The 27,772-nt window shown below is 45.6% G+C and overlaps 1 pseudogene; it reads left to right on the top strand.

Annotated features, from left to right (window-relative positions):
• The first annotated feature begins 4,165 nt into the window (after nt 1–4,165).
• Nucleotides 4,166–27,772, top strand: LOC129560825 (E3 ubiquitin-protein ligase KCMF1-like; annotated as a pseudogene).

Raw genomic sequence — 27,772 nt, forward strand, 5'->3', positions numbered from 1 at the left:
ATTAACACAGAGAAGCTGCTTGGGTTGAAAATACGGGTCATCTTCTGTGGGGCAGGGCCCCGAGGCAACAAGAGGTTAATCCTTTGTCAGCGGCCATGTCAATCCACGGCACAACCAGGTTCAGAAGCTGATGTGTTTATTTCCCTTGGCTGCACTCAGCTGGACACTGAGAATGTTATTACTAAAAGATCAAACCTTCATCTCCAGCCAAATTCCTGCAGAGGGCGGGGAAGGGCGGACAACCGGCTTGTTTTTCTGTTGTGTGCTCCGGCCGATCGTCCATACATACAGACCCAGTAGACCAGTGCGGTCAGGACAGCATAAGCAGAGATGCCGTTATGAAAACTCTGGTGAGGGCAGGGGTTTTGTCCCCCCTCGTCCCCATTCCCCCGAGGCACTAACAGGGGCCCTTGTTTTCTTTGGTGTCCTAAATCTGCCAGGCAAGAATCTGCCGGCTCCAGAAATTGATGCTGTCTGTTGAGGACAGTGGGAATTTGTGTCTTTCTCTTACTGGGGATGGTGGGGGCTCCTGTCACATCAGCAGGCAGAAGCATGACTCATTAGGGGCTGTGATGGGTCAATACTGTCAATCTGGGTCTTCAGTTTACGTTATGCTTTTCTTTGACTGAAGAGGTGGGTATGATGCATTATAATACATAATAATTAAGGAAGTGCTCCCTTTAGGAAGTGCTCCCTTAGAGAATGCAGTAAACTGAGGCCAGGAGCCGGAGGGGCTGAGCCACGTGACTTCCGAGGTACCTGCTTCTGCTATAACAAGTCTGCGGGGGTCCGTCTGGCAACCCTGCGCCAGGGTGGGGGCAGCGCTCCTTATTCAAGATGGAGCCTGGATCCTTCCTGGGGACATCTGTCTCCAGGACACATAAAGATCATCCGGAGTTGGCTTGGCCGTGTGTGAAGGTGTGAGGGTGTGATGACAGCTGTGGGGCCGTTCATTCCGTCCCAGGACCTTGAGAACGTGGGCACACCCAGAACCCAGGCTCCCCCTGGTGGCAGGTGGAACCCCATCCAGAACTGGGCTTCCTAATACCAGACAGTGTTTAAGACCGCAGATCATCCTGGTTTCTCGAGGACCCCACAGTGCAGGGGTCCGAGGGTGCCCCCAACACACACTGGCGTCCTTCATCCCGTCAGCCGAGGAGCCCGGGTTGCCCGTGAGAAAATGCCTTCTCTGTCTCTGTCTGCACATCAGACCTCCCGACAGGGGGCTCACCCTGGTCTCTTGTTTTCCAGACTGTGGTCGGTGTTTCTTGGCTTGATGAGGTGTCTGGACACAGAAGGTGAGGAACAGACGCCTTAACTCCAGGGCTGGAACGGGCACCCATACCCTTCCAGGTTCTGGTCTTTAACATCTTGGTTTGAATCTGAACGTCAATGTCGGGGAACAGATTTTCACCCTTGTAGCTCTCCAACAACCGTAAGAAACAGCGCTGCCAATGAAACAGGCCAAGATGACAGAAGCAACCATAATAATCCCCGGACTGAACAAGGAATACCACAGCTCCAGACCTGCCTTACTTTTACTGAGAATCAGAAATGACTCTGGAGGAGGCAATGGCAGCCCACTCTGGTATTCTTGCCTGGAGAATCCCAGGGACAGGGGAGCCTGGTGGGCTGCCGTCTATGGGGTCGCACAGAGTCGGACACGACTGAAGCGACTTAGCAGCAGCAGCAGAAATGACTTATTTTCATTTTTTCTCTTGAACACGGTTGCTCTTATCACAGAAGCAGGGACGTGCCCTCACTCATGATGACCTCTGGGCCCTCCGCTGGGTTAAGGGGCCTGGGGGTGGGGGACACAGGGCGGGCAGTGTCTGCTCTTGTGCCGCCTGGGCTCAGCAAGTTACTGGATCACTGTCCCTCAGGGCCTGCATCTGTGTGATGTACTCACCTGAGAGCATCTCTGAGAATTAACTGAGCTAAGACGGGGGCCCTGCCGGGAACAGTCCGTCCTGACACTCCATGAACATTAGCTGCTGTTAGGAGGTTTAGGAGAGCACAGCAAATGTACACTTCCCTGAGCTTTTGTCTTGGGAAGGGAATGCTTCAAGAGTGTGCCAAAGTCAAACTGATTTAGTTTTAGAACTATAGAGAAAGACATTGCTATCTACTGAGATCTTACTCACCAAGCTTGCGGTGCGTGTTTACGGCTGATGCAACTGTTAGAAATAAGAGGCTCTGGAACAGCGGATGCCTCCGCAGTGGAGTCATGCGATGTGCTTTATTTGTAGGGGGCTGGATAAATTCCGACCCGAGTTATCTTGGGACGGCCCTTAAGTGGCCTGTGTGAGCCGCATTTCGGGCTCAAGCCCAGTTCCTAGAGGACAGGTGTGATCCGAGAATGTTGGGGGTGGTCTCAGAAACTTTTGTGGGAGTCCTTAGATGGATCTAAGGGTCCTAAAGATGTCCCAACCCGGACAAGGGCCGTGGTCTCAGACATAAAAGCGAGGAAGCCAGTTGCCAATGGCTGGGTGGAAAAAAACAGACCCTGATGATTTTGGAAGCTTGCCGATAGCTGACATTTCATAAACACTAAATGCATTGATGAGGGGATTGATGCTTCCAGTAGAAACTGTGACCCTGAATTTGGTGCCGTGATGACATGGTGTTGAATATCCATCCATCTGAAAACAACCTCTCGAAACATGGGCTCCCACATGGCTGGGTCCGGATGGTTCAGGGGCACATGTTCATCGCAGGGCCAGTGTGGGCCGTGTCTTTTCCCTTTGCTTTCCTGACCCCCTATTATTTTTCCCCACCTGCTTTATCTCTGGATGCGGAGATGACATTTTCCCCATGGCACAAATACACCCACTTGCATTTTTCAAGGGAACTAATCGTAAAGCGCAGTCAGACTTGGAGACACTGCTACAAAATTATCTTCAGGAAGAGTGCATCTTGTCTATTTGATATGAGATGGAGCGGTTCTGTTTCCTAAGTGATCCACCTTTGGTCAAAGAAAGTAAGTTCCTGGGAGGAATGAGAACGTTTCCTGCGACTATTCTCTTTTCCTTCCCTCCCATCCTTGACATTGATACAAACTCAATTGCGTTTAAAATAGAGCTAGTTTGGGGAGGGGGGATGGGGTGGACTCCAGAGTTCAGTGAACAACTCCACCCTCAAAGGATCAGGTTCTGTGCCCTAACAAAAGCAGGCTCTGCTCAAAGGCTTGAGGACTGACCGTCCTCCCTACAGGACTCATCCAGATGAACTTGGCGGCTGCACTCTCCTCCCCTCCCCTCTCCTCTGCGCCCGCTTCCATCCTGTAGTCCTGCCAGCGTCACAGGGCACGGGGAGTCTTGGGGACACTTTCTCTTCCACGCCTCCTTTTGGGAGGCTGTTGTCATTGGGGTTGACACCGGGCTCCTGTGTGGCTGGACCTGGGGTGCTATTAACTGTAGCACTTCTCAGGCACTTGGCCTCCCAAATATGGCACGGCGGCAGCTGAAGCACCTTATGAAAATAGCATTAGAATGTGTCATGTGCCATAAATAAACAGAGGGAGACAGCCAGGAAGCTGTGCTAATCACTGCTTTGATGTTGCATGAATTACTGTATTTTTAAGGGCCTCAGGTTTCTGACTGCTTGTTTTGACTCAGCTGCCACAGCTCCACTGAAGGGTTGGCCCCAGTTTTCCGACCTCCTCTGCCTCCGTGGTGACAGCTGTTGTCCCTTGACTCACAGGAAAACCATTTCTCCACCCTTCCCCTGCTCCCAGCCCTTTCCTGGCAGGACTCCTTGTAAACCTCCACCACCACCCCCATTCCCGGGGGGTGGCCAAGCGCGAGGACAGCCACCTGGCAGGGCTCCAGGTTCTCCCAAGGTCCTGTGTCATCTGCCAGCCAGCCAGGCACCCGGTGGCAACATCCTATTTTTAATCTTGGGTGCCTGGGCATTCTCTTGGTCTGCTGGGTCGGGAAATGGAGTTTGGCTGGATGGTGTCACTGGGAGCCGTGGGGGACTAAATCCTTCTCTGAGTGGAGCTCACAGGCAGAGACCATCACATGGCCGGTTTTGGGGGGCTGGACCTCCCTGCCTTGCCTGCGCAGTGACTGGTCCCTTTAAAACAAGTCCCCGTCCTGACGTGCCAAGCATGAGTCTGAGAGGACTTGGGTGATAAAGGTTCTATACCTTCCGTGGTCTCAGGATGACATGGATGCCACAGGCCACGGGTGAAGGCCAGGGGCGGTCCCCACTCTGCACTGCCCAGGCGACCCCTTTCAGCCGGGACTCCGGGCAGCGCCCCTGTAGTTCCCCGGGCTCTGTCTCTGCTCTGCTCCTGGAGCCAGCAGCACCCTCTTGTGGTTGGAAGAGCTGTGGCCAGACTGTTTCCTTTTCCTCTTCGCTTTTTTAAGAACTACACTATTATCATTTTCTCTGTTTTCACCTTTCTTACTAATCCCTAGAGGGAAAATGTTATCTATTTAGTTTGAAGATGAGTTGGGTAGAGAGACAGAGATGGTGGAGGTACTTTTATCACCATCATCATCCCCCCGACCCCCGATCACGCCACATACATCCTCTCAAACCTGGACTTGGAAAAACATCTCTTTAATGGTCTCTTCAGGATTCTACCCCCTCATCCTTATTTACTTATGTGTCTTAAAATTAAGCCGAATTATCTTTAAAGCTTTGTGTGTTTTTCATCATTGCTTTGTTTCAGAGAATATTGACAACTGCCCTCTGGATGTAGCTGGAAGGCGGAGCCCTTCATGAAACACCCATTTCTGCCTCTGCTGGGGGTTTCTTAGTCTCTTTTGCTAAGTTGGAGCCGAGTCTGCCCTCCGTGGCCACCAGCTGGACTCTCCCTTCCTCTCTCCCTCCTGTTCTGCTTCCCGGGGAGGTATCAGACCTGGTCTTGGGTCCGGTCCTCTGCCTGCCCACCTCCGCCCTTCTGGTGAACCAGAAGGTCCTTCTGCCTTAGCCCTAGTGGACACGTCCTCTTCCTCAAACCATTGGCACTTGCAATTCATCTTAGTTAGCACCTTGTTATCTTTTTGCAAGCAACTTCAGTCCCTCTCCCTAAGGAAATTAGTATTTCTCATGAGCAGGGACCGGCTATGTACCTTTATTCCTCCTTGGCTAGTGCAAAAGTGACAAGGTAGTCCACGTGAATCCGTGTGGACCTCTCACTACTTGTGGGGCCCTGGCCCTGCTCCTGTGTGCATCAGCATACCACACCCTCAAAATGACCTTCTGAGGTCAACGTCCTTACAGTGATCAGAGGACGCTATCAGGCAGCAGGAGGCATGGAGACTCGGAGAGCATAGGGCCTTTGTCTTGGTCCCAGTTGAGGATGGCATGGACCCCGGACTGTGATCCTAAACACGGAGTGCTTTCTCACTACAGTCAGTCAGTCCCGCCGTCTTGACAAAGACTCTGTGACGTAATTTCTGTCTCAATGGTTATAACTGCAAACTACAATGAAAGGCTCAAGTCTCTGTTTTCAATGTTTCCCTTTTGGCTTAGTGGTAAAGACTCTTGCCTGCCAAGCAGGAGATGCGGGTTCAATCCCTGGGTCAGAAAGATTCCCTAGAGAAGGAAATGGCAACCCACTCCAGTATTCTTGCCTGGGAAATTCCATGACAGAGGAGCCTGATGGGCTACAGTCCATGGGGTCACAAAGAGACATAACTTAGGGACTAAACAACAACAACAACTCTATCTTCAACCATGAGGATAGTGAAATATTCGGAAAAGTCAAGTTTATTTTAAAACACTGCCTATTGTGGAACATAGGAGAAGATACATGCATGGCAAATGCAAATGAAGATCTAGCTCACTGATGTTTTCTTTCTTCAGAAGTGATCATTACAAATCAGTAAGGATGTTGCTACCTCCAAGTATCAGAGTTCAGTTCAGTTCAGTTCAGTCCAGCCGCTCAGTTGCGTAGAACCGTACCAAACTGGCTTCAACAGGAAGGTCATCAGCCACGTGTAGTTGGCGGGATTCAGATTTGCTCAAGGACTATGTTAAAGCTGAAACTCCAATACTCTGGCCACCTCATGCGAAGAGTTGACTCCCTGGAAAAGACTCTGATGCTGGGAGGGATTGGGGGTAGGAGGAGAAGGGGATGACAGAGAATGAGAGGGCTGGATGGCATCCATCACCGACTTGATGGACATGAGTTTGCGTGAACTCCGGGAGGTGGCGATGGACAGGGAGGCCTGGTGTGCTGTGATTCATGGGGTCGCAAAGAGTCGGACACGACTGAGAGACTGAACTGGACTGAACTGAAGACTCCTGCTCCAACAGCTCACAGCTCTGGGCTTACCCTCCTTCCATGGAGGGTTTTATTCGTGGGTGGGTGGTGAGCAAAGATTGAGTAGTCCTGAGGCCCACTGGGGGCAGGCCATCTTTAGCAGAGAAGGGAGTTATTGTAGAAGCCCTTCCGGAAGCTCGGGGAAGAACATTCTTGGAATCCCCAGTGGAGGCTCCTTTGTCTTAACATTCCACCTGTGAACCCAGTAGTAGCCATGCCAGCCAGGTCCACCACTGGAGCAGGGCTGAGGTCACTTCCCGGAGGAACACCGAAGGCAGGCGGAAGGATCCTGAACACCCCAGGATTCTGAGAGGAGGAGAGGAGAGTGCAGCGCAGGGATGCGCCTCCTGGCAGGACGTGCTGGAACTCAGCGGTTAAGTTTCATCTTGGTTCTTGACCTGGCAGGGTGAATTTACTGGTGGATGACACGAGCATCTTTTATTAATAAGTATCTCACCTCGGTAGGATAACTGGTGTTGGGGAAATGAGTCTGAAGCCATGGCAAGAAGCCCAGCTACCATCAGCTCCTCTCTGTGTATTGCACTCCTGGCTGTATTTTTAGTGCTCTTCCTTGGTCATTAATTCACCATGTGCTTCTGAGACTCCCCCTCCACCTGGCCTTGTTCCAGGGGCCAGAGTCGCGGTGGTGAGCCAGGCTGGCGAGGTTCCTGCTCTGCTGGAGCTCACATCGTCGGAGGGGAAAGGTCAGTAAACAGATTAACAAAAGAGATCACTTTGAATAATGGAAGTGCCACGGAGAAAACCCGAATGGGACAATGCAGTCTGGAGTGAGGGAAGAGCTGGCAACAAAGCTTGCAGAGTCAATATTAAAATAAAAAGCAATGTAGAGCCTTTGTTCAAAAGTTGTGACAGATTTGAAGACGATCAGACAGAGCACAAAACTGAGTGCAGGGCCTTCTGAACCCCAGGGCACACTCACCTGGGCTGGTCCTACACCAGTGACGCTAGCCATAAGCAGGGAACTGCTTTGGATAGGATGATCAGGAAAGACTTCGTGGAGGAGGTGACATTTGGATTGGATTCTGGTGAGACCTGGGATAGAGTGTTCTGGCTACAGTCCTGATGGGATTCACAACCTGGCTTTTCAAAGACCCACCCAACAAGAAGAGGCAGCCAGTGGAAAGTTGCCCAAAGTGAGGTTGAAGGGTCGGATGAAGAGGTCGGTCCATAACTGGTGTAGGTTTTTGGGGCCACTTCTCAGCTAATGATCTTCACAGATTCCTGATCACACAGTGTGGATTTTAGTCTCTGCCAATGACAGACTACAGCCTTCTTGGAAAAAAACCTATGACAAACCTAGGCAGCATATTAAAAAGCAAAGACATCACTTTGCCATTAAAGGTCCATAGAGTCAAGGCTATGGTTGGTTTTTCTAGTAGTCATGTACAGAAGTGAGAGTTGGACCATAAAGAAGGCTGAGTGCCAAAGAATTGATACTTTTGAATTGTGGTGCTAGATAAGGTTCTTGAGAGTCCCTTGGACAGCCAGGAGATTGACAAACCAGTCAATCCTAAAGGAAACCAACCCTGAATATTCATTGGATGAATTGATGCTGACCCTGAAGCCCCAATATTTTGGCCACGTGACCTGTAGAGCCGACTCATTGGAAAAGACCTGGATGCTGGGAAGGATTGAGGGCAGGAGGAAAAGGAGGCAACAGAGGATGAGATGGTTGGATGGCATCACCAACTCAATGGACCCAAATCTGAGCAAACTCCAGGAGATAGTGAAGTACAGGGAAGCCTGGCATGCTGCAGTTCATGGGGTCACAGAGAGTCTGACATGTCTTAGCAACTACAACAACGAAAAACTTTATGAGAAGTTATCCCCTGATTGGATTTTTGCTCCAAGAAGTTCACTCTGGGGTCAAGAAAGGAATAAAGGAGATCTCAGTTAAGTGGTTCTTCTAGTTACCCAGGAAAAAGTTGAGCCAGGATAAAACAAACATAACCAAGAATCTTTGTAGAGATCACCAAATGAACGTTTAGGTATGTAGGGCCATATTTGCTATATTTATTCAAGATATAATCTAAAATGTTCCTGAAAAACAAAAACTTTTTAGCCAATCAAATAGATTATATCTTGGGATATAGGAGGGTTTTACATGGAAAAACAGTGGAAACAGTGTCAGACTTTATTTTTTTGGGCTCCAAAATCACTGCAGATGCTGACTGCAGCCATGAAATTAAAAGACGCTTACTCCTTGGAAGGAAAGTTATGACCAACCTTGATAGTATATTAAAAAGCAGAGACATTACTTTGCCAACAAAGGTCTGTCTAGTCAAGGCTATGGTTTTTCCCGTGGTCATGTATGGGTGTGAGAGTTGGACTGTGAAGAAAGCTGATCGCCGAAGAATTGATGCTTTTGAACTGTGGTGCTGGAGAAGACTCTTGAGAGTCCCTTGGACTGCAAGGAGATCCAACCAGTCCATTCTAAAGGAGATCAATCCTGGGTGTTCATTGGAAGGACTGATGCTAAAGCTGAAACTGCAATACTTTGGCCACCTCATGCGACGAGTTGACTCACTGGAAAAGAGTCTGATGCTGGAAGGGATTGGGTTGGGAGGAGACGGGGACGACAGAGAATGAGATGGCTGGATGGCATCACTGACTCGATGGACATGAGTTTGAGTGAACTCTGGGAGTTGGTGATGGACAGGGAGGCCTGGCGTGCTATGATTCATGGGGTCACAAAGAGTTGGACACGACTGAGCTACTGAACTGAACTGAACTGAATGTGTCTATGTTAACCCAAAACTCTTAATTTACCCCTTTGCCTTTGGTGCCACAAGTTTGTTTAGAAGTCTAAATCTGTTTCTGTTTTGTAAATAAGTTCATTGTTATCACCTTTCTAGATTTGACATATATAAACCTATAGGTGATGTCATGATGTTTGTCTTTGATTTATTTCACTTAGTATAATAATCTCTATGTCCACCTATGTTGCTTCAGTTGGCATTGTTTCAATCCTTTTTATGGTTGAATAATATTCCATTCTATATATTGCCACATCTTATTTACTCATTCCTCTGTGGATGGACACAGGTTGCTCCCATGTCTTGGTTATTGTGAGAAGCACTGCTATTTAATAGTGTTTATTGGGGTGCATGTTTTCAAATCGTTGCAATATCTTCTTAACTCATGATTCAAAGCCCTGATTACTGCTTAATTTCCTTGCAGTGGTTTGTGCGTCAGTAGAGATGAATTGTTAAACAGTTTGTTGAAAAAATAGCATTGCAGTATTAGTCACTCCGTCATGTCCAACTCTCTGTGACCGCATGGACTGAGGCCCTCCGGGTTCCTCTGTCCATGGAATTCTCCAGATAAGACTACCGGAGTGGATTGCCATTCTCTTCTTCAGGGGATCTTCCCAACCCAGGGATCAAACCTGAACTGCAGGCAGATTCTTTGCTGTCTGAGATTCCAGGGAAGCCCTAACATAGAAGGGAGGGATATAATCTAGAAAAAGAAGAGTCAGTAACAAGCTATTTTGTGTTGGGTTGGAATTTGAAAGGAGGATTTAAACTCATGTAAAGTCCCAAGGCACCCATTAATAGCCTATTTCATGTCTTTGGTTCTTGCAAAGCAACACTATTAGGCTACAGAGTCTCTTAAAATTAAGGCGATATGGGTGAAAAAATATCACATTTGATTTATACATTATTTAGTTTTTCCATGAAGTCTAGTTCTTAAGCTTGGGGCTCTTCTGTTATTTTCTTGTTTGCATTGGTGTCTGGAGAGATATTTGCCTATGTTTTTACTTGTGAGAATGTTATTCTTCACCCCCTAGGCCAGAAAACAAACTAAATGGTCAGATATTCTTGGTTTTCTACCACAAAAACTTCTTGGTTAAGGTCTCTTGCTCTCCTTACTCACAATTTATTATATCAAAGGAAGACACTCTTGGGGAAGTGATCCCCAGGGACGTCTTAACCACATCTGCTCGGATAGTCTGGGTTCAGAATCTGAAAGGCCTGCTCCACGCAGAGACCACAGGGCTCTTTCTTTCCCTCCTGTTCAGTCTCTTCTCAAAGCCCTTTCTCCTTTTCTCTTGGTTTTTCATTTCTCTGTTGAGAACTGGCCTTCTTCTCAGTTCTTTTTCACCTCAGGCGACTCTGTCTCATTTCTCCCATTACGAGAAAATCTCAAGTGCAGGAAAAGCCCCAAGTCCATTTGTCAACATCATTCGTTTATACATCCCCGTAGAATAACTTTTCTCAGAGATCCCACTTCTTTTTCTGGAAACTGCCAGTTGCTTACTGATCATGGATATGTTTATTTCATTTGAGCTGAAGGAATAGTCATCCCAAAGCCCTCATCCAAGTGGAAGGTAATGCATTTTTGATTGATTCTTTAAGGTTTCTTTTCTTTTGTCAAATTACCAAATTTTTGTGTGTGCAGACATGCCCTTCTACTATAACTAATTCAAAATGGCCAGAATAGGTTATGACGGAAGCAAAGTTGAAATGAGTTGAAGCAGGCAGACTAAATAATGGGAGAAACGTTTAAAAAATTCAAGTTAATGAGCAGACTTACTGTCCTGTTTAGTTTGTGCTTTTGATGTCAAAGATGGAGCTTCAAATCTGAGTTCTTAGTTCAGCCCTTCCAGTTCAGTTCAGTCGCTCAGTTGTGTCCGACTCTTTGCGACCCCATGAATCACAGCATGCCAGGCCTCCCTGTCCATCACCAACTCCCGGAGTTCACTCAAACCCACCTCCATCGAGTTGGTGATGCCATCCAGCCATCTCATTCTCTGTCATCCCCTTCTCCTCCTGCTCCAATCCCTCCCCGCATCAGAGTCTTTTCCAGTGAGTCAACTTGTCACATGAGGTAGCCAAAGTATTGGAGCTTCAGCTTCAGCATCGGTCCTTCCAATGAACACCCAAGACTGATCTCCTTTAGAATGGACTGGTTGGATCTCCTTGCAGTCCAAGAGACTTGCAAGTCTTCTCCAACACCATAGTTCAAAAGCATCAATTCTTTGGCGATCAGCTTTCTTCATAGTCCAACTCTCATATCCATACATGACCACTGGAAAAACCATAGCCTTGACTAAACAGACCTTGGTTGGCAAAGTAATGTCTCTGCTTTTTAATATGCTATCTAGGTTGGTCATAACTTTCCTTCCAAGGAGTAAGCGTGTTTTAATTTCCTGGCTGCAATCAGCATCTGCAGTGATTTGGGAGCCCAAAAATTAAAGTCTGACACTGTTTCCACTGTTTCCCCATCTATTTCCCATGAAGTGATGGGACCAGATGCCATGATCTTAGTTTTCTGAATGTTGAGCTTCAAGCCAACTTTTTCTCCTCTAACAAAACACTAAAGATTGTATAGTTCACAAATAGACATTTATTCTCTTGGCTGTGGAACCCAGAGGTCAAAGAGCAGGATGAGTAATAGAGCATTGAAGTGTTCCCTGTCCTGACTTGATGGAGATATGAGGCTGCCTAACCTAAGAGGGATACGGTCCATTTGCTTTAACAGATGTAGCGTGAAGAGCAGCACTTCATAGGACATTGTTGGGTTAGGGATATTCAGGACCAAGTTTCTGTTTGATCAATGAATTAAACGTATTGAGGCACAGGACCAATTGTGGTAACGAGATTTTGAGAAGAACAAGGAGGGAATGACCACTGCCCTGAGATACTTAAAAGACCGCCACGTGGAAGATGGATTAGAAACATTCTGAGAGTTCCAGAGGGCAGGACTGGTGTCAGTGGGGAAAGTCATAGAGAACTGACTTCAATTCACTCTAGGGAAGAAGGATATTCTCACAATTAAGGCTGCCGTGACTGAACGGAATGCTTCGTACAGTAGTAATGAGACCATGACCTCCTTGAGGAATTTAATTACCGGGAAGTGCTCAAGTGCTAAATTTTATTTTTAATCCACTCTTGAGAAATTAAAAATAATCTTGAACTATGTTGCCCAATATATTATTATATGATAATATCTTTCTCATATTGTATGGTTGAATTTTATATTATCTTTGTGTTACTTATTTTTTCTTAAAGGTAGCAGAGTTGGTTTTATTGACTGATGCATAATTGTGTTGGGTGTAGAGCGACACCAACATTTAGATGAGTTTACATCAAAATGGAGTCACTGATAAGTGCTTCTCTCTGTTGTCAAAAGTTGATACCAATGTTGGAAATAGTGCAAACTTTATAACATGTGTCTCAGCCTATTGCATTGAAACTGTTAACTTGCATGTTACTATCACTAGGCTGCAAGTTTCTTGAGGATAGTAGTTTTGTCTTGTTTTTTTATATTCTCACACATTAGGTCATAGTAATCATTCAATGAAGTTTATTTGAAAATGAATAAATGGCTTACCAGAATGTTCAAGCAGGATCCAAACGAGTGAATCAGTGAGTGGATGAGCAACCGAATGAGTGTAACTGGGATTTTGCAAATTGTTTTATTTTATTTTTTTTTTTGGTAATTAATTTATTTTTTATTGGAGGCAAATTATTTTACAATATTATATTGGTTGGTTTTGCCATACATTGACATGAATTCGCCCCGGGTTTATATAAGTTCCCCCTCCTGAACCCCTCTCCCACCTCCCTCCTCCCTTTATCCTCCCTCTGGGTCATCCCCACATGCCAGCCCCGAGCATCCTATAACATGCATTGACCCTGAACTAGTGATTCGTTTCACATATGACAACATACGTGTTTCAACGTCATTCTCCCAAATCCTCCCACCCTCACCCTCTCCCATAGAGTCCCAAAGACTGTTCTATACATCTGAGTCTCTTTTGCTGTCTCGTATACAGGGTTATCATTTGCATCTTTCTAAATTCCATATATATGCGTTAGTATACTGTATTGGTGTTTTTCTTTCTGGCTTACTTCACTCTGTATAATAGGCTCCAGTTTCATCCACCTCATTAGAACTGATTCAAATGTATTTTTTTTTAATGGCTGAATAATACTCCATTGTGTATATGTACCAAAGCTTTCTTATCCATTTGTCTGCAGATGGACATCTAGGTTGCTTCCATGTCCTGGCTATTATAAACAGTGCTTCAATGAACATTAGAGTACATGTGTCTCTTTCAATTCTGGTTTCCTCGGTGTGTATGCCCAGGAGTGCGATTGCTGGATCATATGGCAGTTCTATTTACAGTTTATTGAGGAATCTCCACACTGTTCTCCATAGTGGCTGTACTAGTTTGCATTCCCACCAACAGTGTAAGAGGGTTCCTTTCTCTCCACATCCTCTCCAGCATTTATTGCATGTGGACTTTTGGATAGCAGCCATTCTGACTGGTGTGAAATGGTATCTCATTGTGGCTTTGATTTGCATCTCTCTGATTATGAGGGATGTTGAGCATTTTTTCATGTGTTTGTTAGCCATCTTTATGACTTCTTTGGAGAAATGTCTGTTTAGTTCTTTGGCCCATTTTTTGATTGGGTCATTTATTTTTCTGGAATTGAGCTGCAGGAGCTGCTTGTATATTTTGGAGATTAATCCTTTATCCGTTGCTTCATTTGCTATTATTTTCTCCCATTCTGAAGGCTGTCTTTTCACCTTACTAATAGTTTCCTTTGCTGTGCAGAAGCTTTTGATTTTAATTAGGTCCCATTTGTTTATTTTTGCTTTTATTTCTAATATTCTGGGAGGTGGGTCATGGAGGATCCTGCTGTGATTTATGTCGGAGAGTGTTTTGCCTACGTTCTCCTCTAGGAGTTTTATAGTTTCTGGTCTTACATTTAGCTCTCTAATCCATTTTGAATTTATTTTTGTGTATGGTGTTAGGAAGTGTTCTAGTTTCATTCTTTTACAGGTGGCTGACCAGATTTCCCAGCACCACTTCTTAAAGAGACTGTCTTTTCTCCATTTTATATTCTTGCCTCCTTTGTCAAAGATGAGGTGTCCATAGATGCGTGGATTTATCTCTGGGCTTTCTATTTTGTTCCATTGATCTATATTTCTGTCTTTATGCCAGTACCATACTGTCTTGATGATTGTGGCTTTGTAATAGAGCCTGAAGTCCGGCAGGTTGATTCCCCCAGTTCCATTTTTCTTCCTCAAGATTGCTTTGGCTATTCGAGGTTTTTTGTATTTCCATACAAACTGTGAGATTATTTGTTCTAGTTCTGTGAAAAATATCGTTGGTAGCTTGATAGGGATTGCATTGAATGTATAAATTACTTTGGGTAGTATACTCATTTTTACAATATTTATTCTTCCAATCCATGAACATGGAATATTTCTCCATCTATTAGTGTCCTCTTTGATTGCTTTCAGTAGTGTTTTATAGTTTTCTATGTACAAGTCTTTTGTTTCCTTAGGTAGATATATTCCTAAGTATTTAATTCTTTTCGTTGCAACAGTGAATGGAATAGTTTCCTTAATTTCTCTTTCTATTTTCTCATTATTAGTGTATAGGAATGCAAGGGATTTCTGTGTGTTGATTTTATATCCTGCAACGTTACTGTAATCATTGATTAGCTCTAGGAGTTTCCTGGTAGAGTCTCTAGGGTTTTCTGTGTAGAGGATCATGTCATCAGCAAACAGTGAAAGCTTTACTTCTTCTTTTCCAATTTGGATTCCTTTTATGTCTTTTTCTGCTCTGATTGCTGTAGCCAAAACTTCCAGAACTATGTTGAATAGTAGTGGTGAGAGTGGGCACCCTTGTCTTGTTCCTGACTTTAGGGGAAATGCTTTCAGTTTTTCACCATTGAGGATAATGTTTGCTGTGGGTTTGTCATATATAGCTTTTATTATGTTGAGATATGTCCCTTCTATTCCCACTTTCTGGAGGGTTTTTATCATAAATGGATGTTGAATTTTGTCGAAGGCTTTCTCTGCATCTATTGAGATAATCATACGATTTTTATTTTTCAGTTTGTTACTGTGGTGTATTACGTTGATTGATTTGCGGATATTGAAGAATCCTTGCATTCCTGGGATAAAGCCCACTTGGTCATGATGTATGATCTTCTTAATGTGTTGTTGGATTCTGATTGCTAGAATTTTGTTAAGGATTTTTGCATCTATGTTCATCAGTGATATTGGCCTGTAGTTTTCTTTTTTTGTGGGGTCTTTACCAGGTTTTGGGATTAGGGTGATGGTGGCCTCATAGAATGAGTTTGGAAGTTTCCCTTCCTCAGCAATTTTCTGGAAGAGTTTGAGTAGAATATGTGTTAGCTCTTCTCTAAATTTTTGGTAGAATTTGGCTGTGAAGCCGTCTGGACCTGGGCTTTTGTTTGCTGGAAGATTCTTGATTACAGCCTCTAGTTCCGTGCTTGTGATGGGTCTGTTCAGATTTTCTATTTCTTCCTGGTTCAGTTTTGGAAAGTTGTACTTTTCTAGGAATTTGTCCATTTCTTCCAGGTTATTCATTTTATTGCCATATAATTGCTGATAGTATTCTCTAATAATCCTTTGTATTTCTGTGTTGTCAGTAGTGATCTCTCCATTTTCATTTCTAATTTTATTGATTTGGTTCTTCTCCCTTTGTTTCTTGATAAGTCTGGCTAGTGGTTTGTCAATTTTATTTACCTTCTCAAAGAACCAGCTTTTGGCTTTGTTGATTTTTGCTATGGTCTCTTTTGTTTCTTTTGCATTTATCTCTGCCCTAATTTTTACGATTTCTTTCCTTCTACTGACCCTGGGGTTCTTCATTTCTTCCTTTTCTAGTTGCTTTAGATGTAGAGTTAGGTTATTTAGTTGACTTTTTTCTTGTTTCTTGATGTGTGCGTGTATTGCTATGAACTTCCCCCTTAGCACTGCTTTCACAGTGTCCCAGAGGTTTGGGGTTGTTGTGTTTTCATTTTCATTCATTTCTGTGCATATTTTGATTTCTCTTTTGATTTCTTCTATGATTTGTTCATTATTCAGCAGCGTGTTGTTCAGCCTCCATATGTTGGCATTTTTAATAGTTTTTCTCCCGTAATTGAGATCTAATCTTACTGCATTGTGGTCAGAAAAGATGCATGGAATGATTTCAACTTTTTTGAATTTACCAAGGCTAGATTTATGGCCCAGGATGTGATCTATCCTGGAAAAGGTTCCGTGTGCACTTGAGAAAAAGGTGAAAGTCATTGTTTTGGGGTGAAATGTCCTATAGATATCTATTAGGTCTAACTGGTCTATTGTATCATTTAAAGTTTGTGTTTCCTTGTTAATTTTCTGTTTAGTTGATCTATCCATAGATGTAAGTTGGGTATTGCAAATTGTTTTATACACGAGGCCACAGTGTGACTGCAGACTAAAGCGCATTTTCACTTCAAAGGTGATATAATCTGTCCTCAGAATTCATTCTATACACTTACATGTGGAGGGGATTTCAAATAAAAGAGATAGAGACGTCTGTGGAAAGGTTGGAAGAATGAAGAACGAGAAGAAATAGCCATGGTAAGGGTTTGTGGAAGCTGTGAAGGGTGAGCTCCACCAAACGTAGAATTTGAGTTGGCAAAGAAATTTTGGGGACACGAAACATCAGTTCAGTTCAGTTCAGTCGCTCAGTCGTGTCCGACTCTCCGCGACCCCATGAATCACAGCACGCCAGGCCTCCCTGTCCATCACCAACTCCCGGAGTTCACTCAAACTCATGTCTATCGAGTCGGTGATGCCATCCAGCCATCTCATTCTCTGTCGTCCCCGTCTCCTCCCGCCCCCAACCCCTCCCAGCATCAGAGTCTTTTCCAGTGAGTCAACTCGTCGCATGAGGTGGCCAAAGTATTGCAGTTTCAGCTTTAGCATCAGTCCCTCCAATGAACACCCACGGTTGATCTCCTTTAGAATGGACTGGTTGGATCTCCTTGCTGTCCAAGGGACTCTCAAGAGTCTTCTCCAGTACCACAGTTCAAAAGCATCAATTCTTCGGCGATCAGCTTTCTTCACAGTCCAACTCTCACATCCATACATGACCACTGGAAAAACCATAGCCTTGACTAGATGGACCTTGGTTGGCAAACATAGCGTAAGTGATGCTAAAGCTGAAACTCCAATACTTTGGCCACCTCATGCGACGAGTTGACTCACTGGAAAAGACTCTGATGCTGGGAGGGATTGGGGGTGGGAGGAGAAGGGGACGAGAGAGAATGAGATGGCTGGATGGCATCACTGACTTGATGGAGGTGGGTTTGAGTGAACCCGGGAGTTGGTGATGGACAGGGAGGCCTGGCGTGCTGTGATTCATGGGGTCGCAAAGAGTCAGACACGACTGAGCGACTGAACTGACTGAACTGAGCATAAGTGGACTGCATGGAATTAGAAAGGTTCTGGACATATTTCTGTAAGGACCTCTGACTTCTAGAGCAAGACTCACAGTGAGTCAGGTCTGGGGACTTGTTCGTGTCTGGGGAGGAGATCACCCTTTAGAGAGTTCCCGATAGGCCATCAGTCTGCTTCCTTCAGCCGCTGTCTTCACTCACACTTGGGTTCTAGCCCGTGGACCTCAGAAGACACAGAGCTCACAGGAAAACACCCTTTCTCACCCTCATTTGCAGTCTAAGGAAGCATCTACACGCTTGACTCCTCTATTTCCTTGTAGGACAGGGCCCCCACCGTGCACACCTACCCCTCTACAGGCTACGCTGAAGCTGTAACACTGAGTCACGTGATTACAGCCTTCTCGGTGAGCCCACTCCTTTCCTACACTCTCCTCCATCTCCCATCTCCCCTCTCCAGCAGGACAGGGCACTGAGCATCGCTGCAGAGATCCACCGTCTGGTCCTCCCTGATCAGCTCGGGGCTGCATTCCCTGCAGTGCTGTTTATTTCATGCGACTCTGCTCTAGAGCTGTTGCATTATTCCCAGCAGCCGCATCACAGCTTCAGTGTGTTCGTTAAGCCACATACCCCAGAAGAGGCTGACTCCTCTTCTGCCTCAGCATCTGATCAGTGATTCCTACCAGGACCACTCAGACCATCTGTGGAGACTCCCATTTAAGACTCAGGAAAATGTACCAGGGCAAGTTCTAAAATGCAATACTTTTTCCTTCACTCTGTAGTCTCGACATGTTTGATGCTTTTTTATACGCTATCTGATGACATTCTAAGTGAAAAAATATTTTAAAGTATTAACATGAATTTCACTATTCATTTTATAGCGTGCAATTACAATGTTACACAGAAGAGCATTTAACTTTCCTGTGGGGCCATGGAAACCACACACTCATATTTCAGGGCTGGTCCCTGCCTGAGTTCTTACCACAACAGGGAAGTTCTGCACTCACTCACCTGATTTTATTTCACCTCTTGGTACATGCATTCTCCTGCACTCTCTTCTTTGGCTTGGGAAGGTGATTGGGTTAGGTACCACCTTGAGGAAGATGGTGTGGAACATTCCCCAGAGCGCAGATGGCTACCAGTACAGTACAGTCACTCAGTTGTGTCTGACTCTTTGCAACCCCATGGACTGCAGCACACCAGGCTTCCCTGTCCATCACCAACTCCTGGAGCATACTCAAACTCATGTCCATCAAGTCAGTGATGCCATCCAACCATCTCATTCTCTGTCATCCCCTTCTCCTTCTGCCTTCAATCTTTCACAGCATCAGGGTCTTTTCCAATGAGTCAGCTCTTCATATCAGGTAGCCCAAGTATTGGAGCTTCAGCTTCAGCATCAGTCCTTCCAATGAACACCCAGGACTGATCTCCTTTAGGATGGATTGGTTGGATCTTCCTGCAGTCCAAAGGACTCTCAAGAGTCTTCTCCACCACCACAGTTCAAAAGCATCAATTCTTCAGTGCTCAGCTTTCTTTGCAGTCCAATTCTCATATCCATACGTGACCATTGGAAAAACCATAGCCTTGACTAGATGGACCTTTGTTGATAAAGTAATGTCTCTGCTTTTTAATATGCTGTTTAGCATGCAAAGAACTCTTGTGACAAAAAGCACCAATGGAACCAAGCCAACGCCTGTAAGACTCTGACTTGCCATTCAAATAGGCACATAGCACCACATGTTTGGAGGAAGTGCTTTGGCTTGTCTTCCATTTGCTCCAATATGGGCTTTGCAGGTGGTGCTCCATTGGGCTGTGCAGGTGGCACTGCCGGCAAAGAGCCCACGTGCCAATGAAGGAGATGTAAGAGACAGACTTGATCCCTGAATCTGGAAGATCCTCTGGAGGCTGGCACAGCAACCCACTACAGTATTCTTGTTTGGGAAAGCCCCATGGACAGAGGAGTCAGGTGGGCTACAGTCCACGGGGTCGCAAAGAGTTGGACACGACTGAAGTGACTTAGCAGGCTTGCATAGATGAGTGCTCCATCAGCTGCTGCTCACACAGACCACATGGGTCATCAGAAGACATTTCTGTCTGTTGCCTGAGAACAGGAGCATCCCACCGCTCCTCACTGTTCTCAGGGATCCAGTATCTCAGGAAACATATGTTCCCTCGACAGGAAGATTTCTTCACCCTCTTGAAAAGGTGGAAGGGAAATGTTTTGCAGTAGAGTTGAGTGGGAGTAGACAGCTGGAAAAGCCATATCGCTATCTGAAAAAAATAAAATCACTCAGATTTCTTATTTCAAAATTTCCTTGTGTTCCAACAGTGTGTTTGTTACAGGATCACCTTTTTGATTTATTCTACACAGCTTCAGTCTTAAGTCTGATTGATTCTCCATTTCACTCTGCTGGGCTATTCCCATTCAAGTTAACAGTTGCTTTGTTTTAGAATACTTGATTCATTGTACAGGAACAGAAAAGGATTTTTTTTTTCTAACATTCCTTTGCATAAGTTTATTATTTTTTGCAATCTTGAGCATTGAGATTCTGAACTTTCTTCTTGCTCATGTTTAGATTTTAATCTGTACCCTATGGATTTCAAACTGACAGTATATATTTAGATACATATGGGCTTTTTTTTAGCCAAGTATTTGTTTAGTTCAACCAGTTTTCGATTCTTAATTATTAGGCTAAATCTCTTGACCCAACACAAAGGATTATATTAGCAACAAACAAACCAAAACTCCTTCCTTTCTAGAGTTATTGACAAACTTTCTCCTAGAAAAATTTCACTGTGTCTGCCTTCTGCACTTCCTTTTAAAATCTAAAATAATGTAAATATAAAACATTATCATAAAAGATGAGATATTAAAAGAATATCATGAAACTAAAACACTAAAGGAGCAAATTTCACATAGTTTCCTTTAAGATGACCACACACAGCTAATTTTAAGAGAACTGCTTTATTTCTAAATTGGATGGTTTACATTTGATGCTGTTTAACTTGCCAAGTCATGTCTGACTCTTTGCTACCCCATGGGCTGTAGCCCCCCAGGCTCCTCGGTCCATGGAATTTCCCACCAAGAAGACTGGAGGGGGGCTGTCGTTTACTTCTCCAGGGTGGTTTACATGGTTTACAGTTCAACTTTCATTTTCACAGAACCAAAGGCCGAAGATCATTTTGTTGTCATACATTTATCACCTTCTTGAGAACACTTGTAACCCTTCACTTCATGAATACAGGGGGTCCCTAAAGTAGAAACTGAGATGTGGACCAGGTCATTGAAGGAGGGCTTTGCTCATTCATTGCTAATGGATCTTAGCCCTTGGGCGAAGCTTTTGATTACCCTGAGTTCCCTAATCTGCCAAAGCAGTGGGCTTTGATATTTAGGGTCTCTTCCCAAAAGAGGTGACTCTAAGCCTAATTATATTTTAACACTTTGATATGATAGGACATACTAGCACCTGTTTATGAAATGACTCGGCAGAATGATCTCATACCTGGTCTTTACATGTTGTTTCCCCGACACAGTCGCTTACTTTGTTCCTGCAGATTGGGTTTGAGTCAGCGCTGAAGACACATGGATTTCTAAGTTCTGTGGAGCTAATTTAGACACAGCGCACCTGCACACGCTGTAGGGAGGGCAGGCCCGGCCTCGAGGGTACATGATGTGTGCAGTAGCCCAGACCCTGCCACTCCTGCCCCACAGATGTTCAGAAGCGTGTCACTGCTGCTGTCTGAGAGTCTTAACAGTTTTGTCTTTGAACTTGTGTTTTGTGTATGAACAGAGGAAGTGCGTACAAGACATGTGTGTCCTTCTGACCCACTCCTCCGGTCTCACATGGCATTTGTAATTTTACACACGGTGGAAGAGTTACCGTGGCCTCACTATGGGTGGGGGTTCAGAGAGAACCCGAGTAAGTACCAGGTCAGCCTATGGAGCCTGTGAATGTGTAAGAAGCGCTGACAGCTCCCAGAAAACCCTGCTTTTCTTTTGAGTCAGAACTTGTTTTGAAAACAAAAGGAAGGCAATGGAGAGGATTTCCCTGGAGGATCCATGGTTAAGACTGCGCTTTCAACACAGAGACCGTGGGTTCAATCCCTGGTCAGGAATGAAGCCCACATGCCACTCACTGTAGTCGGAAAAGTTTAAAAAACGAATAATAAACAAAAAAGCATACAATCTGACGAGTTAAAAAAATAAAAGAAGGCGGCAATGACATTTTATGAAAAAGAGCAGCCAAGGAAATCTGACATATTCCTTCCTACTAGCATTGGTTTCCTGTGTTAACCAACCACTGAAACTGCGAATAATGACATAAGAGGGTGAAAGAGGAGAGTGAAAAAGCAGGTTTAAAATTTAGCATTCAAAATATTAAGATCATGGCATCCGGTCCCATCACTTCATGGCAGATAGATGGGGGGGAAAAGCAAAAACAGTGGCAGATTTTATTTTCTTGGGCTCCAAAATCACTATGGACAGTGACTGAAACCATGAAATTAAAAAAAACTTTCTCCTTGAAAGAAAAGCTATGACAAACCTAGACTGTCTATTAAAAAGCAGTGACATCGGCAGCCGGGAGCCGGTGGGCCGGAGAGTGACCGAGTCACGCCGGGCGCGGCAGAGCCGCGGCGTCGGACGCGCCTCCTGGAGGAGCTCAGCCCCGGCCGCCCGGCCCCACTCCCGCCGCCGCCGCGGGAGCCTCCCCGGCCCACCCGGCCCCCGCGGCCGAGCCGCCGGCCCAGAGGCAGCGCCGGGACCCACAGGGGATCTGCAGCCGGAGCCCGGGAGGGGCCGCGCCGCCGCCGACATGAAGGTGTCAGCTGTGATGCTGTTCAAAAGGAAATTTTCGGGTCGCAGATACAAGTGTTTAATTTGCTACCATTACGGTCTTTGTGCATCCTGTTATGAAAGTGGTGCAACAACAACAAGCCCTACACCTGGCCACCAGTGCAGTGCGTGTCAACAAGGGTAGATTCTGGTTTGTACCAGGGTGGGGAAGAGACGACAGAGAGTGAGACGGCTGGATGGCATCACCGACTCGATGGACATGCGTTTGAGTGAACTCCGGGAGTTGGTGATGGACAGGGAGGCCTGGTGTGCTGTGATTCATGGGGTGGCGGAGAGTCAGACGCGACTGAGCGACTGAACTGAACTGATGGTGGGGAACCTTTCTCCGTAGCGCAGCCACAGTCTTTTACTTGTCCCTAGAGACGCCGGCCCCGGCGCAGCCGACCAGGCAAACAGGCGCGGCCGAGAGGAGCTGCCCCACGTGAAACAGGCGGTGGCTGCGCGGGCGCAGGAGGGCCAAGAGGAGCTACTTCACGTTCAAGGTAAGGAGGGGCGGCCTTGAGGAGATACCCCCTCATCCAAGGTAAGGTGCAGCGGCTGCGCTTTCTTGGAGCAGCTGTGAAGAGATATCCCACGCCCAAGGTAAGAGAAACCCAAATAAGACGGTAGGTATTGCGAGGGGGCATCAGAGGGCAGACACACTGAAATCATAATCACAGGAAACTTGTCGATCTGATCACATGGACCACAGCCGAACGTGATCCACTGGAGAAGGGAATGGCAAACCACTTCAGTATATTTGCCTTGGGAACCCCATGAGCAGTATCAAAGGGCAAAATGATAGGATACTGAGTGAGGAATTCCCCAGGTCGGTAGGTGCCCAGTATGCTACTGGAGACCAGTGGAGAAATAACTCTAGAAGGAATAAAGGGATGCAGCAAAAGCAAAATCAAAACCCAGTTGTGGATGTGACCAGTGATAGAAGCAAGGTCCAGTGCTGTAAAGAGCAATATTGCATAGGAACCTGGAATGTTAGGTCCATGAATCAAGGCAAATTGGAAGTGGTCAAACAGGAGATGGCAAGAGTGAACGTCGACATTCTAGGAATCAGTGAACTAAAATGGACTGGAATGGGTGAATTTAACTCGGATGACCATTATATCTACTACTGTGGGCAGGAATCCCTTAGAAGAAATGGAATAGCCATCATGGTCAACAAAAGAGTCCGAAATGCAGTACTTGGATGCAATCTTAAAAACGACAGAATGATCTCTGTTCGTTTCCAAGGCAAACCATTCAATATTACAGTAATCCAGGCCTATGCCCCAACCAGTAATGCTGAAGAAGCCGAAGTTGCACGGTTCTATGAAGACCTACAAGACCTTTTAGAACTAACACCCAAAAAAAGATGTCCTTTTCATTATAGGGGACTGGAATGCAAAAGTAGGAAGTCAAGAAACACCTGGAGTAACAGGCAAATTTGGCCTTGGAGCACGGAATGAAGCAGGGCAAAGGCTAATAGAGTTTTGTCAAGAGAACGCACTGGTCATAGCAAACACCCTCGTCCAACAACACAAGAGAAGTCTCTACACATGGACATCACCAGATGGTCAACACCGAAATCAGATTGATTATATTTTTTGTAGCCAAAGATGGAGAAGCTGTAAACAGTTAGCAAAAACAAGACCAGGAGCTGACTGTGGCTCAGATCATGAACTCCTTATTGCCAAATTCAGACTGAAATGGAAGAAAGTAGGGAAAAGCACTACACTATTCAGATATGACCTAAATCAAATCCCTTATGATTATACAGTGGAAGTGAGAAATAGATTTAAGGGACTAGATCTGATTGATAGAGTGCCTGATGAACTCTGGACGGAGGTTCGTGACATTAAACAGGAGAGAGGGACCAAGACCATCCCCATGGAAAAGAAATGCAAAAAAGGGAAATGGCAGTCTGAGGAGGCCTTACAAATAGCTGTGAAAAGAGAAGCGAAAAGCAAAGGAGAAAAGGAAAGATATAAGCATCTGAATGCAGAGTTCCAAAGAATAGCAAGGAGAGATAAGAAAGCCTTCCTCAGCGATCAATGCAAAGAAATAGAGGAAAACAACGGAATAGGAAAAACAAGAGATCTTTTCAAGAAAATTAGAGATTCCAAGGGAACATTTCATGCAAAGATGAGCTCGATAAAGGACAGAAATGGTATGGACCTAACAGAAGCAGAAGATATTAAGAAGAGGTGGCAAGAATACACAGAAGAACTGTACAAAAAAGATCTTCACGACCAAGATAATCATGATGGTGTGATCACTCACCTAGAGCCAGACATCCTGGAATGTGAAGTCAAGTGGGCCTTAGGAAGCATCACTATGAACAAAGCTAGTGGAGGTGATGGAATTCCAGTTGAGCTATCTCAAATCCTGGAAGATGATGCTGTGAAAGTGCTGCACTCAATATGCCAGCAAATTTGGAAAACTCAGCAGTGGCCACAGGACTGGAAAAGGTCAGTCTTCATTCCAATCCCAAAGAAAGGCAATGCCAAAGAATGCTCAGACTACTGCACAATTGCACTCCTCTCACACGCTAGTAAAGTCATGCTCAAAATTCTCCAAGCCAGGCTTCAGCAATATGTGAACCGTGAACTCCCAGATGTTCAAGCAGGTTTTAGAAAAGGCAGAGGACCCAGAGATCAAATTGCCAACATCCGCTGGATCATGGAGAAAGCAAGAGAATTCCAGAAAAACATGTATTTCTGCTTCATTGGCTATGCCAATGCCTTTAACTGTGTGGATCACAATAACTGGAAAATTCTAAAAGAGCTGGGAATACCAGACCACCTGACCTGCCTCTGAGAAACCTGTATGCAGGTCAGGAAGCAACAGTCAGAACTGGACATGGAACAACAGACTGGTTCCAAATAGGAAAAGGAGTGCATCAAGGCTGTATATTGTCACCTTGCTTATTTAACTTATATGCAGAGTACATCATGAGGAACACTGGGCTGGAAGAAGCACAAGCTGGAATCAAGATTGCCGGGAGAAATATCAATAACCTCAGATATGCAGATGACACTACCCTTATGGCAGAAAGTGAAGAGGAACTGAAGAGCCTCTTGATGAAAGTGAAAGAGGAGAGTGAAAAGGTTGGCTTGAAGCTCAACATTCAGAAAACAAAGATCATGGCATCTGGTCCCATCACTTCATGGGAAATAGATGGAAAAACAGTGGAAACAGTGTCAGACTTTATTTTTTTGGGCTCCCAAATCACTGCAGATGCTGATTGCAGCCATGAAATTAAAAGACGCTTACTCCTTGGAAGGAAAGTTATGACCAACCTTGATAGTATATTAAAAAGCAGAGACATTACTTGGTCAACCAAGGTCCGTCTAGTCAAGGCAATGGTTTTTCCCGTGGTCATGTATGGATGTGAGAGTTGGACTGTGAAGAAAGCTGATTGCCGAAGAATTGATGCTTTTGAACTGTGGTGCTGGAGAAGACTCTTGAGAGTCCCTTGGACTGCAAGGAGATCCAACCAGTCCATTCTAGAGGAGATCAATCCTGGGTGTTCATTGGAAGGACTGATGCTAAAGCTGAAACTGCAATACTTTGGCCACCTCATGCGACGAGTTGACTCACTGGAAAATACTGTGATGCTGGGAAAGGTTGGGGGCAGGAGGAGAAGGGGACGACGGAGAATGAGATGGCTGGATGGCATCACCGACTCTGTGGACATGAGTTTGTGTGAACTCTGGGAGTTGCTGATGGACAGGGAGGCTTGGCGTGCTGTGATTCATGGGGTTGCGGAGAGTCGGACACGACTGAGTGACTGAACTGAACTGATTGTGGAAAAATCGGCTATACAGAAACATCTCTTCAAAAACATGTTACTTCTGAACATGCAGAAACATCAACAGAAGTGATTTGTCCAATATGTGCTGCATTACCTGGAGGTGATCCTAATCATGTCATGGATGTCTTTGCAGCTCATCTTACACTTGAACACAGAGCCCCTAGAGATTTAGATGAGTCGAGCGGTGTCCGACATGTACGTAGAATGTTTCACCCTGCCCGGGGGTTAGGAGGTCCTCGTGCGCACAGATCAAACATGCACTTTACTAGCAGTTCTACTGGTGGACTTCTTCTCAGAGTTCATATTCTCCAAGCAATAGGGAAGCCATGGATCCTATAGCTGAGCTTTTATCTCAGTTATCGGGAGTGAGACGTTCTGCAGGAGAACAGCTGAACTCCTCTGGCCCTTCCGCTTCTCAGTTACAACAATTGCAGCTGCAGCTGCAGCTCGAACGGCAGCATGCCCAGGCGGCATGGCAACAACTGGAGACCACTCCCGATGCAACCCGGCGCACTAACACAAGCAGTGTCCCCACTCCAATCACGCAGTCCACAGCAGCAACCCACACAGCCAACACAGAAAGCAGTCAGCAAGCGATCCGGAGCTCCCAGTTTCTTTTAACAAGGCTGAGTGATCCCAAAGTGTCTGAAACAGAGCGCCAGTCCCTGGAGAGCGAGCGCGCAGACCGCAGCCTCTTCGTCCAAGAGCTCCTTCCTCCACTTTAGTGCGCGAAGAGAGCTCTTCCTCAGACGAGGGTGAACGGGGGAAATGGCAGGTTTTGGTGCTATGGGCTGTGTAGATATTATGCCTTTAGATGTTGCTTTCAGTTCAGTTCAGTTCAGTCGCTCAGTCGTGTCCGACTCTCCGCGACCCCATGAATTACAGCACGCCAGGCCTCCCTGTCCATCACCAACTCCCGGAGTACACTCAAACTCATGTCCACAGAGTCGGTGATGCCATCCAGCCATCTCATTCTCCGTCGTCCCCTTCTCCTCCCGCCCCCAACCTTTCCCAGCATCAGTCTTTTCCAGTGAGTCAACTCGTCGCATGAGGTGGCCAAAGTATTGCAGTTTCAGCTTTAGCATCAGTCCCTCCAATGAACACCCAGGATTGATCTCCTTTAGAATAGACTGGTTGGATCTCCTTGCAGTATAAGGGACTCTCAAGAGTCTTCTCCAACACCACAGTTCAAAAGCATCGATTCTTCGGCAATCAGCTTTCTTCACAGTCCAACTCTCACATCCATACATGACCACGGGAAAAACCATTGCCTTAACTAGACGGACCTTGGTTGGCAAAGTAATGTCTCTGCTTTTTAATATACTATCAAGGTTGGTCATAACTTTCATTCCAAGGAGTAAGCGTCTTTTAATTTCATGGCTGCAATCAGCATCTGCAGTGATTTGGGAGCCCAAAAAAATAGTCTGACACTGTCTCCACTGTTTTTCCATCTATTTCCCATGAAGTGATGGGACCAGATGCCATGATCTTTGTTTTCTGAATGTTGAGCTTCAAGCCAACCTTTTCACTCTCCTCTTTCACTTTCATCAAGAGGCTTTTGAGTTCCTCTTCACTGAGAAAACCTAAATTTAAAAGAGAGTAATAAAGGAAATGAGCCTCCACCACCTCCTCTTTGA

Source organism: Moschus berezovskii, chromosome 10 (genome assembly GCF_049115385.1).
Source record: "Moschus berezovskii isolate FMDL1 chromosome 10, NW_MosBer_1.0, whole genome shotgun sequence".
NCBI lineage: Eukaryota > Metazoa > Chordata > Mammalia > Artiodactyla > Moschidae > Moschus > Moschus berezovskii.